We start from the raw sequence: 16,121 nt of genomic DNA, 5'->3' as shown, positions 1-16,121 counted from the left end.
TGTTAAATAAAAATGAAGACGCGATGAGAAAAATATACAGGCTGGGCAGTTGGAGCTCAGTGGTCAGAGAGACAGAGGAAGAGAAACAAAGTTACAAATAAACTCCTGAGCAGAGATAACATTAGAGCCAGTGCTGGGAGGGGGGGCACACACAGGGAGGGGGTTAGTGAGAGACGACTGTCTCTTTCTCAGCAGATAAAAGCTGATAGCAGGGAGAGGGAAAGATCAGATTCATGTGCTGCAGGAAGATTTCTGTATTTGTTGTCCATCTCTAAATCCCCCTCTCTGTGTGGGCCCCCTTGTATGCTCGGGCCCCCTACAAGAGGGCTGGTGGTCCCCCCCTATCAGCGGCCCTGATGGTGGGGGGGGGGGAGGGGGTTTTGTGCTTGGAAGAGAATTTTATTTTGGAGGGGGATTTGTGCTAGTAGGGATGATTGAGGGCCATTTGTGCTAGGAGGGGGAATTTGGAGGGATCGGGGACGTGAATTTGTGCTAGAAGGGGGGATTTGGAGTGGGAGGGAGAGGATTTGTGCTCGGAGGGGAAATTTGGAGGGATTGGGGAGGGGAATTTGTGCTAGAAGGGGGGATTTGGAGTGGGGGGAGAGGATTTGTGCTTGGAGGGGACATTTGGAGGGATTGGGGAGGGGAATTTGTGCTAGAAGGGGGGATTTGGAGTGGGGGGAGAGGATTTGTGCTCAGAGGGGAAATTTGGAGGGATCGAGGAGGGGAATTTGTGCTAGGAGGGGGGATTTGGAGTGGGAGGGAGAGGATTTGTGCTCGGAGGGGAAATTTGGAGGAATTGAGGAGGGGAATTTGTGCTAGATGGGGGGATTTGGAGTTGGGGGAGAGGATTTGTGCTCGGAGGGGAAATTTGGAGGGATTGGGGAGGGGAATTTGTGCTAGAAGGGGGGATTTGGAGTGGGAGGGAGAGGATTTGTGCTCGGAGGGGAAATTTGGAGGGATTGGGGAGGGGAATTTGTGCTAGATGGGGGGATTTGGAGTGGGGGGAGAGGATTTGTGCTCGGAGGGGAAATTTGGAGGGATTGGGGAGGGGAATTTATGCTAGAAGGGGGGATTTGGAGTGGGAGGGAGAGGATTTGTGCTCAGAGGGGAGATTTGAGGGGTAAAGGTTTTGTGCTAGGAAGGGAGATTTTTTTTTTCGGGGGGGGGGGGACTGTGCTGGAAGTATATGTGAATGAGATTTGAGCTAAGCATTTAGGCTGGTGCTCAATTTTGTTTTTGGGGGGAAAGGGATTTTTTGAAGACACATCATGCTCATACATCTTGGGGAAGGCGCAATTTGGCATGTTTGCCCTGGGCTCTAGCTGACCTTGTCCCGCCACTGGGTGGCAGTACTGTACCTACTTGACTTAGGAACTTTGAGTCACTCTAAAGACCCTGCAAGGCTTACTGGGAATTTGGGTTCCTCCACAGCTGGAGGACCTCAGCTGCCAAGCTCAGCTCTAGTTAGTCATTTAGTATAGAGTAACTGATCCAACTAGCAGACATCCTCAGTCCCAAAGTGTGACTCGGGGACTGAACTTTCCAACTTTTCCACTGACCTAACAGAAAAGTTAAGGATATCAAATGTTGAAAGCACAGGTTAAAAAGACATTTACTTCCAGCTTCTAATACAACCCGACCCATCATGGAAAAGAATAGCGCGCTTTTTCCAGGGACGGCCTTTTCGCACCGCCGCACGGCCAAAAAAACAAGGTAAACAAAATTCCAGATGTATTTATATTCCGCTAGAAAAATTAAATTTGGGGGGGGGGGGGGGTACTAGCACTACATCATAAGAGTAAGAAGCCACAACATCTCAATAAAGACAAATGTTTGACTTGGAGAAGAAAACTTAACAATGTATTTTACAAATGTAAACACGGCGTCACCGGGAGCGAACAGACTGAAAAATGTGACCTCATTTGTAGACGCACTGCTATAGACAAATACATGGAAACTCTTACATAATTGAGTTGAAGAACTTAGATGAAGTTTAAAAAAAAAAAAAAAAATGGGGGATAGGGTTGATGGACCACTTGGCTTTTTTCTGCTCTCACTTTTCTATGTTTTTATTGTTATGATTTTCTACTATTTCAGAATTCCAAGTTCTCTGACAAGTGTTAAAGCCCAACGTCTGGCAAGTTTTTTTTTTTTTTTTTTAATAAATGTGGATCCACAGCCAATGTACAAAATAAAAAAAAACAGAGACAAAGAAAAGTGGCGGCAGAAAAAAAGACGAAGAGGTCCATCGAGTCTGGGCCACCTTTTTAATATTTTATATCCATAAATCTATACATTAAAATAAAAATAAAAAATACCCCACTCTGTCTGAATACAATTGAAATTTATTATTTTTGGTTGAGCTGCATTTATATATATATATATATATATATATTTTTCCAAATATATATATATATATATATATATACATACAGTGCCTTGCGAAAGTATTCGGCCCCCTTGCACTTTGTGACCTTTTGCCACATTTCAGGCTTCAAACATAAAGATATAAAACTGTAATTTTTTTGTGAAGAATCAATAAGTGGGACACAATCATGAAGTGCAACAAAATTTATTGAATATTTCAAACTTTTTTTAACAAATAAAAAACTGAAAAATTGGGCGTGCAAAATTATTCAGCCCCTTTAAGTTAATACTTTGTAGCGCCACCTTTTGCTGCGATTACAGCTGTAAGTCGCTTGGGGTATGTCTCTATCAGTGTTGCACATCGAGAGACAGAAATTTTTGGCCATTCCTCCTTGCAAAACAGCTCAAGCTCAGTGAGGTTGGATGGAGAGCGTTTGTGAACAGCAGTTTTCAGTTCTTTCCACAGATTCTCGATTGGATTCAGGTCTGGACTTTGACTTGGCCATTCTAACACCTGGATATGTTTATTTGTGAACCATTCCATTGTAGATTTGGCTTTATGTTTTGAATCATTGTCTTGTTGGAAGACAAATCTCCATCCCAGTCTCAGGTCTTTTGCAGACTCCATCAGGTTTTCTTCCAGAATGGTCCTGTATTTGGCTCCATCCATCTTCCCATCAATTTTAACCATCTTCCCTGTCCCTGCTGAAGAAAAGCAGGCCCAAACCATGATGCTGCCACCACCATGTCTGACAGTGGGGATGGTGTGTTCAGGGTGATGAGCTGTGTTGCTTTTACGCCAAACATAACGTTTTGCATTGTTGCCAAAAGTTTGATTTTGGTTTCATCTGACCAGAGCACCTTCTTCCACATGTTTGGTGTCTCCCAGGTGGCTTGTGGCAAACTTTAAACAACACTTTTTATGGATATCTTTAAGAAATGACTTTCTTCTTGCCACTCTTCCATAAAGGCCAGATTTGTGCAGTATATGACTGATTGTTGTCCTATGGACAGAGTCTCCCACCTCAGCTGTAGATCTCTGCAGTTCATCCAGAGTGATCATGGGCCTCTTGGCTGCATCTCTGATCAGTCTTCTCCTTGTATGAGCTGAAAGTTTAGAGGGACGGCCAGGTCTTCGTAGATTTGCAATGGTCTGATACTCCTTCCATTTCAATATTATCGCTTGCACAGTGCTCCTTGGGATGTTTAAAGCTTGGGAAATCTTTTTATATCCAAATCCGGCTTTAAACTTCTCCACAACAGTATCTCGGACCTGCCTGGTGTGTTCCTTTTTTTTCATGATGCTCTCTGCACTTTAGACGGACCTCTGAGACTATCACAGTGCAGGTGCATTTATACGGAGACTTGATTACACACAGGTGGATTCTATTTATCATCATTAGTCATTTAGGTCAACATTGGATCATTCAGAGATCTTCACTGAACTTCTAGAGAGAGTTTGCTGCACTAAAAGTAAAGGGGCTGAATAATTTTGCACGCCCAATTTTTCAGTTTTTTATTTGTTAACATAGTTTGAAATATCCAATAAATTTCATTCCACTTCATGATTGTGTCCCACTTGTTGTCGATTCTTCACAAAGAATTACAGTTTTATATCTTTATGTTTGAAGCCTGAAATGTGGCAAAAGGTCGCAAATTTCAAGGGGGCTGAATACTTTTATGTATTTATTCATATATATATATATATATATATACTTTTTTTTTTGTCTGAGTATAGATTTACATTAGTCCCAAGCAGTTTGAATCCACTCACTGACTCACTACCTCTGCTGGAAAACAATTCCAAGCATCAACTACTCTTTCAGTAACATAGTACTTTTTAAAGCAGAACTTCACCCAAAGTTCCACTTGTTTGCATCCCCCCCCCCCCCTCCTCCACTGGCACTTTTTGGGGGGAGCAGGTACCTGGTTTTGACAAGTATCTGCTCCTACTTCCAGGTCAGATCGCCGCAGGGACCTACAAGGATGTTCAGCCCCTCCCCCTACCCCCTGCAGCCTTCTGGGAGACACACAGGTCCCAGAAGACTGCAGGACCATTCACGAAGTGCCCTTGCACATGCGCAGTAGGAAACGTGCTGTGAAGCTGGAAGACTTCACTACCGGTTTCCCTTAGCTATGAAGCCGGAACCTGCACCTGAAGCCGATTGAAGAATTCCTGGACAGGTAAGTGTCCTTATATTAAAAGTCAGCAACTATAGTATTTGTAGATGCTGACTTTTTTTGGGGGAGTCTGGAGTTCCTCTTTAAGATTAGTTTTGAACTTTCCTCTGGCTAGTTTCAAGTCCTGTCCCTGTTGTGTTCTTGATCTTGGCTTCATATTGAAAATACTGCCCTCCTGAACCTCATTCACTCCCTTTATGTATTTAAAGGTTTCGATCATATCTCCCCTTTACCTTCCTTCCTCCAGACTGTTCCTCCTGAAGTCTCCCCTGATATGTTTTGTCATTCAGACCGTTCACCATTTTTCTAAATGAGGTCTCACTAAAGGTTGTTACAGGAGAATCAGGACCTCCTTCCCATATGGATGAATAAATTAATATAGGATATACAGTGCTTACAATACCAATAATTGATCATAAAAAGTAGTATCAATGCAATGAAATAAGGATAAAATTGGTGTGAAAATAGCAATGGCGTGACAATAAATCAGTAACATAAAATCTGCTTGAATAAAAAGTCTATTCGGTGAATCGTGTGCCAGGCAATATAAATAAATACAGATAATATAGTGAGATGGGAAATAGATAGTGATAATGGATCACGGCATAAAGTAGAAAATCAAAAGTTCATTCAAGTGAATATAAGTGCCAAAAATCTTGAGTGATCTCCCAATTGCTGCCACTTCCACCAATGTCTCATCTCTACTTCCTCCCGACTCACCTCTCACCAGGAAGCCCATTTAACTGTTTTCAAAGGTTTATTAAAATCTTACTTACAAGCATGATAACAATTCAGGCATTTTAAGATTAAAATCCGTGGCCGTGGCTCGAGAAGCGTACCTTTGAACACAGTTAAATGGGCCTTCACTATCATCTCTTTATTGTCTTCTGGATGGTAAAAATGGATGGAAGTTCGTCCCTTCATTGCAGATTCCCCCTCTTGCTTTGATTTTACCTACCGTATATGCGTCAAACTCATGGAGGTCTGGTAAGCAGCCCCTACCGAGCACTGTTTGGTGTCGCGTGCTATCATCTCACTGCTATGTGGCAAATGAGGTTTAATGTTGATAAATGTTAAGTTATGCACTTGGGGCTAAGGATATGCATGCATCATACATACTAGGGGGAGTACAACTGGGGGAATCCATAGCGGAGAAGGATCTGGGTGTTCTGGTAGATCCTAAGCTTAATAATAGCATGCAATGCTAAGCTGCGGTTTCCAAAGCAAGCAAAGTCCTTTCTTGTATTAACAGAGGCATGGACTCCAGAGAGAGAGATATAATTTTGCCCCTGTACAAATCATTAGTAAGACCTCACCTGGAATATGCAGTTCAGTTTTGGGCACCAGTTCTTAAAAAGGATATCGGGGAACTGGAGAAAGTGCAGAGAAGGGCAACCAAACTGATAAGAGGCATGGAGGAGCTCAGCTATGAGAAAAGATTAGAGGAACTGAGTTTATTCTCTCTTGAGAAGAGGAGATTAAGGGGGGATATGATCAACATGTAAAAATACTTAAGGGGTCCATATAGTGAACTTGGTGTTGAGTTGTTCACTTTAAGGTCAACACGGAGGACAAGCGGGCACTCTTTACGTCTAGAGCAGGGGTGGGGAACCTACGGCCCGGGGGCCATATGTGGCCCTTGAAGTCATTTGGACCGGCCCCCCGTGCAGCTGAGTCTGTGTCTCTCAGCTGATCTGTCAGAACTGAGCCAATGCTTCCTGTATAGTTCCGGCTCTGTTCTGACTGAGTCACAGGCGGAGTGATATCAAATGCACTCCACCTGTGACCAATACAGGAAACATCATCTCTTCCTCCAGCACGGCGCCGCTGCTAACCAGCATTTCGCGCCAGCAGCACACACAGCAGTACCAGCTAGAACCAGCAGTATCAGCCAGAGCCAGCAGTACCAGCCAGCTATGCCCACCAGCAGTACCAGCCAGCTATACCCACCAGCAGTACGCGCCAGCAGTTCTTTTCAAAACTTACTACCACAAAGAGTCGACTGCGCTCCAGACTGACTGACGCAAACCTGGAAAACCAGTTGCGAGTAGCAACATCATCAATACCAGCTAACATCACACACCTCACCAAAGAGAAGCAGTTGCAGCCATCACATTAGGGGTGAGTTAATTAAATGGTTAAACCAAATATTACATTCACATTTTTAAGTTGATAATTTTTTACGGCCCCCGAATGATTTTAAAAATACCCAAATGGCCCTTGGCAGAAAAATGGTTCCCCACCCCTGTGGTAGAGAATTCCACAATCTTGTAGCTCTAACAGTAAAGAACCCTCCAACTTTGCCTGAGGTTAAAACGCTTCTCCTCTAATCGCAATGTATGCCCTCGAGTCCTCATGCACTCCCTACGACTGAATAGCTTTTTTTCTATGCCGAGATCACCATTGAGATATTTATAAATTGCTATCATGTCCCCTCTCAGGCGTCTTCTTCTTCGGGGAGAATAAATCAAGCGATTGCAGACGCTCTTCATAATTAAGGTCCTCCAATCCCCTAATTAGCTTAGTTGCCCTTCTCTGGATCCTCTCTAGCTCCAACACAACCATCCTGAGGACTGGCGACCAGAACTGGACAGAATACTCCAGATGTGGTAGATTGTGCTTTTTACGACCAGCGTGGATTGTTCTATATTTTATTTCATGGTTCACTGTGGTCACTATCTGGTAGTCCAGAAAAATGGTGTGCAGCTGAAGCTGGAGCATCAGTTTTAGCTTAACATACACTCTATAGAGGAACTTATTCTCTATTTGTCCCCCCCACCTTGTCTTTTTTGCTTGGTTATGCACAAAAACATACCCACTCGTTCAGCAGATTCAGTGTTCTAGATAAGCTGCTCTGTCGCTGCACACCCAGATTTGCACCACCATCTTCTTTGCCATCAAGTCAAAGAGGATTGGTATGACAGATGGTTGGTGAAGATCCGCTTTCATTTATTCTCCTTGAGACACTAATGCAAATAAGCCTCTAAAATCCCATTGGGTTGGCCAATGACTTTCAGGCCTTCTATATAAAAAAATGACATTTACCCAGAAGTCCTCTGAACTTTCCGAGAGGCTTATAGGCATACTTTTCCCAGGGATTCCAGGCTGAGGTCTCCCTGGTCCTTCTGGATTGAAGGATAGAGAATAACATTTTCCGAATCCTGCCAGGAAATACAGTGCTAAATGTTGACAAAAGTGACAAATAATGAAAATTAAAATGCAAGGCATAAATGAGTCCATCAATTACTCCGCGCAGTACAAACACCATTCCATCATTGTACGCTGTTCCGTAGACGATCGTTAATTTAAGGAATAAGGCTGCTTTTGTCAGGTAACAGCGCCGCACTGTTGCCATGTGAAGGTCCCTTTTCTTATCCAACCAAAAGCCCATTAAAAGTTCATTAAGAGAATCCATTGCGTGGACGACAATTAAACTGTTCCGTCATTCGCCAGCGTAAACCTCGTTAAGCCCTCAGCTTGTTCAAACAGAAATCCCATTTGCTGCTTCCCTTATTCATGCCCTCATTTACATTTTAAAGGGAGAACATCAAAGTTGTAATATATGCATGGAGGGAGGTAATGCAAGGCAGGAGGAGTAATCAGACTCCATGCCTTGGGCTCACTTATCCAGCTTTCATGTACAGTATAGAGCTTTCTTAGAGGGTTAGTGGTTGGGAAAGGCAAGGGACACATTGAATATACAATCTTCCAAATTGCAGGTTCACTTTAATAAATAAAATAATTAAAAAAAAATCAACCACAGTGCAAAACACTTTCTATGAAAGCTGAATTCCACGTATAGCAATTTTTGCATAGTTACATTGTCCCAGCCTGGACCAATGTAAGTATGTATGTGTCATACCTTGAGGATCCCCTCTGGAACAGGGGTCTCCAAATGTTCTAAACAACGTGCCAGTATTTCCTCCTTCAGACTTTACGGGGCTGACTGTGGCCAGTGGTCATAGAAAATGCCCCATCATCAGTAGGAGTAACAATGCCTCAGGCTTGATGGTTATGGGACTAAAAATGACATAGCGCTTGTGCTCAGTAGAAGGAATAGTGCCCAATCAATGGTGTTAATGGGAGGAATAGTGCCCCATCTTTGGGGTCAGTGGGAGGAATAGTGCCCCATCATTGGGGTCAGTGGGAGGAATAATGCTCCATCAATGGGGTCAGTGGGAGGAATAGTGCCCCATCATTGGGGTCAGTGGGAGGAATAGTGCCCCATCATTGGTGTCAGTGGGAGGAATAGTGCCCCATCATTGGGGTCAGTGTGAGGAATAGTGCCCCATCATTGGGGTCAGTGGGAGCAATAATGCTCCATCAATGGGGTCAGTGGGAGGAATAGTGCCCATCATTGAGGTCAGTGGGAGAAATAATGCTCCATCAATGGGGTCAGTGGGAGGAATAGTGCCCCATCATTGGGGTCAGTGGGAGGAATAGTGCCCCATCATTGGGGTCAGTGGGAGGAATAATGCCCCATCATTGGTGTCAGTAGCGGTGTCTACTACAGTGATTTCGAGCATCCATGGTGATCCCATAGCTTTACCATTTGCAAGCATATTGCACACTTTATAAGTACATTTCCCATATACATTTTAATGCACCAAGCCAATGAGATTGATCCCTATTGCAAATACAAAATTATCACTTATTGAATGCTAAATTAACTTTTACAATTTCATTATTGAGAAAAAATAGGTATATCAGATTCCATTTTTTTTTTTTTTTGCTTTTTTCTTTAGAATCACTACTTTCCAACTTCTAGTGGAACTCTGCAAGTCTGCATAAATACAACCCTGACATGTCATAATATACAGCAGCAGTATAATCTTTCAAAAAATCTGGAAAAGTATAATTTTAAAGCCTTGGTGCCCAACCTGGGACCTGGGGCCACATGCAGCCCTTTTGTACCGTGTTGTTCTTTGACCCCAGCTGTCAGTAATACTGATTGTAAAGGGGCATCAATAGTTCCCAGTCCGCATCCTGCATTATGTCTTCAGTCTCCAACTGTACCTGTAGAACAGGGGTCTTCAAACTTTCTAAAATAATGGCCCCTGTTTCCTGCCCTTCAGACCTTAGGGGGGCCGGACTGTGGCCATTGGGAGTATAAATTGTCCTGGCATCATTAGTAAGTAAACAAGGCAAACAATTCCTTCATGTAGTACATGCACTAGGGGGAAGAATAGTGCCCCATTGTTGATGTCAGTGGGAGGAATAGTGCCCCATTGTTGATGTCAGTGGGAAAAATAGTGCCCCACTGTTGATGTCAGTGTGACTAATAGTGCCCCATCTTTGGCATCAGTGGGAAGAATAGTGCCCCATTGTTGATGTCAGTAGGAGAAATAGTGTCTTGTATCAGTGGGAGGAAAAGTGCACCAAGGGCCAGATAAAGGCAAACAAAGGGCTGCATCTGGCCCCTGGGCCACAGTTTACAGACCACTGCTGTAGAACATCCAAACTAACCATCTCCTTTAGTATATCTAATGACAGGTTTTGAAAGCATTATATATACAGTATATACTAAACATTATGTGCATCCCCTTGGTGATATCAGGGGCTGCATTTGAGGCCCCCCGATAGGTCTCAAGTTGACACTGACTGTTATAAAGCTTTGCCTAGGCTGAGATAATGTCATCAGTTTGCTGAAGGCAGGAAGAAACATTTCCTTAGTCTCCTCTCCCCAGTAATCAGACTGTACAATGTATTTTATTATACTATGCTCTGTGAGCTTATATATTTTTTTCTCTGATGTTACTGTAGAGTCAATTTTCATGTGCGTGAGAGATTCAAGGTCCTGATGAAGCGTATCTGTCCGCGAAACGCGTCAACCCGCACTGTATAATCTGGGAGGATCTCCATGCTACAAATACTCTATCTCAGGGGTCTTCAAACTATGTTCAGTTGTTCAGGAACTACAATTCCCATTGTGCCTAGTCATGTCTGTGAATGTCAGAGTTTTACAATGCCTCATGGGATGTGTAGTTCCGCAACAGCTGGAGGGCCGTAGTTTGATGATCCCTTCTCTATCTTCTTAAATGGGAGACAAGTGGTAGACTTGATGTCTTATGTAAAATATATGTTGAACTTTAAAAAAAAGAGTTTTTAGAATGTATATTTGTCCATTGGAGGGTTATTTTGCTCTTTGAATTATTTAATTTAGGGAAGAGACCCTCTAATGTTAATGGTAAAGATTCAGCACCTTTCCCACGCATTTAATACATTTGTGAAAACAATCAAGAAGTGCACAGACACCGGGATTTATATGATGGAGTCATCTCTGAGCCGGCATCTTAGTCCAGGAAGTAGATGGTGGCCCTGGATGATGCCTGAACAAACATGGCTCCGTCCTTCTGAAGCGAAAAGAAGACGAAGGCATTGTCAGGGGGAGTCCTGTTATCTCTGTGAAAGGTATTAAATACCTGGAAGGGTTACATTGATCCATTACTTAGCATGCTGCATATCATTATATCTAAAGCTAGGTCTGATCTTAGGAGTTGCCTGTCGTCCTGCATCTCTATACCCTTGAAGTAAGAACATAGGGCTGAGCTGAGCTGAGCGGTGATTAATAGATGGCCCTCCTGACTTCAGCACAATGATGTCATAATTCTACAAGAACAATACTCCTGGGGAGTTTAGAGCATTAGAGATATTCTTGCTGACTAAATCACTTGGATGATGTTTGAATCTCCCTATCAGCAGCGGCGAGGATTAATGTTTCCCAAGGCACAGGGGGGGTCATCCACATGAATCATCCCTGTGAATCATAGAGTGTGAGCGGCACTATTAGGAAGAAGTGGGAGCTCAGAGCAGGATGTAATGAAATAATGGGGGTGAATTAGTGAAGAAGGTGGTGAGCAGGTTCACTTTTAAAGTGAACTTTTACTTTGCAAAGGGAAATTTTGCTTGTGTTACTGAACGAAGTGAAACAAAGTTAGCCTGCACTTTGATGGTGAACCTGAACTACTCCTTTAGTAAATCAGGGTCATTGTGCTTTAGATCTGCACTGGTTTGTGCGGGAAAAGTTACAGGTAAGTGAAAAATTGAAAGCCAGTGTCCTCAAGGCTGTAAATATAGGGGGGGAGGGGGTCCGAAGCCTCCAAGGCATCTGTCAGTGATGAGTAGGGATGATCGAACGGTTTGGGTCGACCATCGGTTCGACCCCAAACATTGGCTGTTCGAGGTTCAGCCGAATTCCGAACTTTTTGCTGAAAAAGTTCAGAATTCGGCAACCAGAACCGACCAAAATGCAATGGGACAGGAACTGGGCTTTAAACGCCCGTGATTGGACCAGAACCATCAGTAAAAGCCAATTGAGGTGGCAGGAGAATGCTAGGAATGTGATTGGAGTGACTAGGGGGTCCAGAGGCCAATCATTAGTGAATACGCCCCCCAGTATATAAGATAGCCCCGCCAAATTCCTAGCATTGTAATACAGGGACGTGGAAGAGAGTGGAAGCAGTTCTGTTACTTTTGCTCTCAAAGTGTCATTTAGCAATTATTAGTGTGAGGAAAGGGATATCTAGTGTAGTTAGGGTACTATTTTCCACTTTAGTTAGATTCAAAAATCTAGTTTCTGTAGGGAAAGTGTTAAGTGCCAGGGTGACCGTAGTGTAGTGTAGGGTAAACTGACTCTGACTGCCATGGCAGGGTGACAAAACCCTTCCATGTCAGGGTGACCGCTATAGAGAAAAGATTGTTTCTCTTAGAACACTTATAGAACCGGATAGTGGCTTCGCCCCTGTCACCCTGCTTTTTGCTGCAGGCATTTATAGGGCTTTTTTGAGGACATGTTTGGAGTCAGGCATGACATCTGAACTTCTGTGTAGGGGGTATATATACACACACACATGTATGTATATATACACATACACATATATAGGTGTGAAAGTAGCAGAAACCTGTGCTTGCGCTAATGAAATAATTAACACCCATATGGCTTCTCTGCTATAACACCTATATGTGTGTATGTGTATAAATACATATAAGTGTGTGTGTATATATACCCCTATACAGAAGTTCAGATGTTTTGCCTGCCTCCAAAGACCCCAAAAAAATGCCCAAAAAAAACGCCTGCTGCAAAAACACACCTGGGCGTTTTTGTAGCTGGCGTTTTTTTTTAGGCATTTTTTGGGCATCTTTGGAGGCAGGCATAACATCAGAACTTCTGTGTACGGGTATATATACACACACACACACACACACACATGTATGTATATATACACATACACACATATAGGTGTGAAAATAGCAGAAACCTATGCTTGCGCTAATGAAATAATTAACACCCATATGGCTTCTCTGCTATCACACCTATATGTGTGTATGTGTATAAATACATATAAGTGTGTGTGTATATATATATACCCCTATACAGAAGTTCAGATATTTTGCCTGCCTCCAAAGACCCAAAAAAAATGCCCAAAAAAAAACGCCTGCTGCAAAAACACACCTGGGCGTTTTTGTAGCTGGCGTTTTTTTGGGCGTCTTTGGAGGCAGGCATAACATCAGAACTTCTGTGTAGGGGTATGTATACACACACACATGTATGTATATATACACATACACACATATAGGTGTGAAAGTAGCAGAAACCTATGCTTGCGCTAATGAAATAATTAACACCCATATGGCTTCTCTGCTATAACACCTATATGTGTGTATGTGTATAAATACATATAAGCGTGTGTGTATATATATATACCCCTATACAGAAGTTCAGATGTTTTGCCTGCCTCCAAAGACCCCAAAAAATGCCCAAAAAAAACGCCTGCAATAACACACCTGGGCGGTTTTTTTGGGCATTTTTTGTGGGTCTTTGGAGGCAGGCAAAACATAGGAAATTCTGTATAGGGGTATATATACACACACACTTATATGTATTTATACACATACACACATATAGGTGTTATAGCAGAGAAGGCATATGGGTGTTAATTATTTAATTAGCGCAAGCATAGGTTTCTGCTACTTTCACTCCTATACCTGTATATGTGTATGTGTATATATACATACATGTGTGTGTGTGTATATATATACCCCTACACAGAAGTTCTGATGTTATGCCTGCCTCCAAAGATGCCCAAAAAATGCCCAAAAAAACGCCAGCTACAAAAACGCTCAGGTGTGTTTTTGCAGCAGGCGTTTTTTTTGGGCATTTTTTGGGGGTCTTTGAAGGCAGGCAAAACATCTGAAATTCTGTATAGGGGTATATATACACACACACTTATATGTATTTATACACATACACACATATAGGTGTTATAGCAGAGAAGCCATATGGGTGTTAATTATTTAATTAGCACAAGCATAGGTTTCTGCTGCTTTCACACCTATATATGTGTATGTGTATATATATATATATATATACATACATTTGTGTGTGTATATATACCCCTACACAGAAGTTCTGATGTTATGCCTGCCTCCAAAGACACCCAAAAAATGCCCAAAAAAAAAACGCCGGCTACCAAAACGCCCAGGTGTGTTTTTGCAGCAGGCGTTTTTTTTTGGGCATTTTTTGGGGGGTCTTTGAAGGCAGGCAAAACATCTGAAATTCTGTATAGGGGTATATACACACACACTTATATGTATTTATACACATACACACATATAGGTGTTATAGCAGAGAAGCCATATGGGTGTTAATTATTTCATTAGTGCAAGCACAGGTTTCTGCTACTTTCACACCTATATATGTGTATGTGTATATATACATACATGTGTGTGTGTATATATACCACTACACAGAAGTTCTGATGTTATGCCTGCCTCCAATAACCCCCAAAAAATGCCCAAAAAAATGCCAGCTACAAAACCAACAAGGTGTGAAAATAGCGGAGCCATATGCCTGTTCTATTGCAATTCTAATACAAACAAACTTTTTTTTCTGGTTCTGGACATGCTACAGAGCTGAAACTTCACAGGTACACTTTTTAGACCCCCCAGACACTAAATCCAAAGAAATCTAATTTTTTTTTCAATAATTTTTTCAATAATTGGCTCCCTATCAAAAATGACAATTTTTAAGAACTTTTTTTGTGTGATTAATAGTCCCTGGGGCATGACCCAGAACCCTAGGCACTTTTTAGGGGCATTTATTGGGTTTTAGGGCTTCAAAATGGTGTTTTTTGATTACCGAAGTTTGGGTCCCATTGATTTCAAAGGGGTTCTGAAATCCGGGCCGAACTTTCGGGAAGTTAGGGTGTTCTGGTCGAACCGAACTTTTGAAAAGTTTGATCATCCCTAGTGATGAGTAGGGATGATCAAACTTTTGAAAAGTTTGGTTCAGCCAGAACACCCAAACTTCCCGAAAGTTCGGTTCGGATTCCAGAACCCCTTTGAAATCAATAGGACCCGAACTTCTGGAATCAAAAAACACCATTTTGAAGCCCTAAAACCAAATAAATGCCCCTTAAATGTGCCTAGGGTTCTGGGTCATGCCCCAGGGACTATGAATCAGGCAAAAAAAAGTTCTTAAAAATTGTCGTTTTTGATTATTTAATTATTGAAAAAATTGTTGAAAAAAAAAAAAGAGATTTCTTTGGATTTAGTGTCTGGGGGGGGGGGGGGTGTCTAAAAAGTGTACCTGTGAAGTTTCAGCTCTGCAGCATGTCCAGAACCAGAAAAAAAAAACGGATTATTTTTCTTAGAATTTCAGTAGCGCAGGGATGGTGTTACCCTCCTTTCACACCTAGGTGTTTTTGTTTCAGGTGTTTTCAGGCTTTTTTGGGCGTTTGGAGGCAGGCATGACATCTGAACTTCTGTATAGGGGTATATATATATATATATATATATATATATATATATATATATATATATATATATATATATAGATATATATATCTATATCTATATATCTATATATATATATATATATATATATATATATATATATATATCTATATATATCTATATCTATATCTAAATATATATATATATATGTGTGTGTGTATATATATATATATACTGTACATAAAAAGTACAGTAAAAAATGCAGGAAAGGGCACTGGGGGGCATACTAGTGTGAATTTATTTTATTTTGCAATGTATCAGTGTGTTTGGTGTGTTTTACTTTTTGATATATATATATATATATATATATATATATATATATATATATATATATATATATGTGTGTGTGTATACATATATATACATATATATATATATATATATTATATATATATATATATGTATACCCCTAACCCAAAATCTGCATAGTGGGGTCACCCTGACATGGCAGAGTTCGTTCACCCTGGTATGGCAGGCAGAGTCAGCTAAACTACATTACAGTCACCCTGACATGGAAGAGTTCGGTCACCCTGGTATGGCAGCCTCAGGCAGAGTCAGCTAAACTACATTACTGTCACCTTGACATGGCAGAGTCAGGTCACCTAAACTACACTACGGTCACCCTGACACTTAAAGGTATCCCTACAGAAACTAGATTATTGAATCTAACTATAGTGGTATATAGTACCCTAACTACACTGCATATCCCTTTCCTCACACTAAAAGAACAGCTCCATACAGCAGGAGTAACACAAATGCTTCCACTCTCTTCCACA

The 16,121-nt window shown here is 41.8% G+C and overlaps 1 protein-coding gene across 1 annotated transcript in view; it reads right to left on the bottom strand.

Annotated features, from left to right (window-relative positions):
* The window catches only part of AGMO (alkylglycerol monooxygenase), a 388,184-nt gene that overhangs the window by 84,192 nt on the left and 287,871 nt on the right, over positions 1-16,121 (bottom strand). The window lies entirely within an intron of this gene.

The sequence above is a fragment of the Pelophylax lessonae genome (assembly GCF_965119305.1).
Source record: "Pelophylax lessonae genome assembly, chromosome: 5".
Taxonomy (NCBI): domain Eukaryota; kingdom Metazoa; phylum Chordata; class Amphibia; order Anura; family Ranidae; genus Pelophylax; species Pelophylax lessonae.
This window is presented reverse-complemented; position numbering and strand designations above follow the sequence as displayed.